This window comes from Strigops habroptila, chromosome 3, assembly GCF_004027225.2.
Source record: "Strigops habroptila isolate Jane chromosome 3, bStrHab1.2.pri, whole genome shotgun sequence".
NCBI classification, from domain to species: domain Eukaryota; kingdom Metazoa; phylum Chordata; class Aves; order Psittaciformes; family Psittacidae; genus Strigops; species Strigops habroptila.
The window spans coordinates 62,680,862-62,682,161 of record NC_044279.2 but is presented as its reverse complement, the minus strand read 5'-3'; positions in this window follow the sequence as shown (position 1 = coordinate 62,682,161).

Below are 1,300 nucleotides of genomic sequence, written 5' to 3'. Positions count from 1 at the left end.
GTACCCTAATATCTTTATTGCCTTCAGATGTGGGCATGTGTAACAACTTAGAGAAACTTTTCATAAGGTTACTTTTATAGTTTTACTACAGTGACATTTGGAAGTCACAGCAGAATTCAGGGCCTGTTAATATGCAGTCTTACACAAGCAAATGCTCTGCATCAGCTCCGTATCAGAAGACAGAGAGTATAACTCCATATGTCAGATTAAGGCTGATGTAAAAGACAGCGGCAAAATGACAGAGGTCCTTGATCTTCTTTTCAGAATCCCACTGACTAAACCATACTGCAACATGATCTTTTTTCTTGGGAAACTAGCTAAAAATAAAAATATCTTGATCTGTCTGTTGGTCACACCTATGAGTCAACTTCAGTCAAATCTAAGACTAGATAGGGGCCTCAGTTCCATTAAATCTTCTGGTAGTATTTTCCACAAATGCTGGTAGAAGATGACCATTTTTAATTATTTCCTTGAGGTAAAGACAGGGAAAACAGCAGTCATCCCTTCTGTTTGGTCACAGCTGGCTGGCAAATCAACTGGTCAATATGACTAATGTACCAGATAGGGCATGGCACTTGTCTCTTGTTGAGACACAAAGAAACTCAGGTAAGGGACTCTAAGTGGATGGAGAATCTGTGATAGACCACATGGAGCAAGAGGGTATTTGAAGGCAGGTTGGGGAAATACCACTTCACAGGAAGGAACTGGGGAAGGAGGTTAACACTGAGTTTAGTTTAACTCATTAAACAAATGAGTTTAGAACAGGCTCTTAAGGATGGAAAGAAAATGAATTTGTTGAGGTTCATATCTGTAGAGGATATGGAAGATTCTGTAAAATGAGTCTTTGATAACTGCTGCACATGGAACAAATAATTTTTTTTGATGTAGAGCAGTGTGACATGAAAATCACTTTCCCATCCTTGAACAGGATCATGACAGAAACAAAGTGGAGATGACCCCACAGGAAATCTCCTGAGCCTGAGTTTCAGTTTGCAGAGACAGGAGTACACCATCATGTCATCCAGAACATGGGAGTGACTGTTGCCGGATGCACACATTGCTGGAACTAGCAGCTGACACAGATACTCACGATACTGGGTCACAGCTACAGCCTGTGATAGAAAAAAATGCTTGGCAAACTGGAAGCATTTAATAAGTGTAGAGAATTTGTTGCCATGATAGAGCATTAGGATATTCTTGCCTCCAAGTCACCTAGGGCAGAATAAGCTGAATGTGACTGCATTTTGGCATTGCCACAAAGCGCCGTCTGTATTATTTGTCTGACATCTGGGCTAGGGTC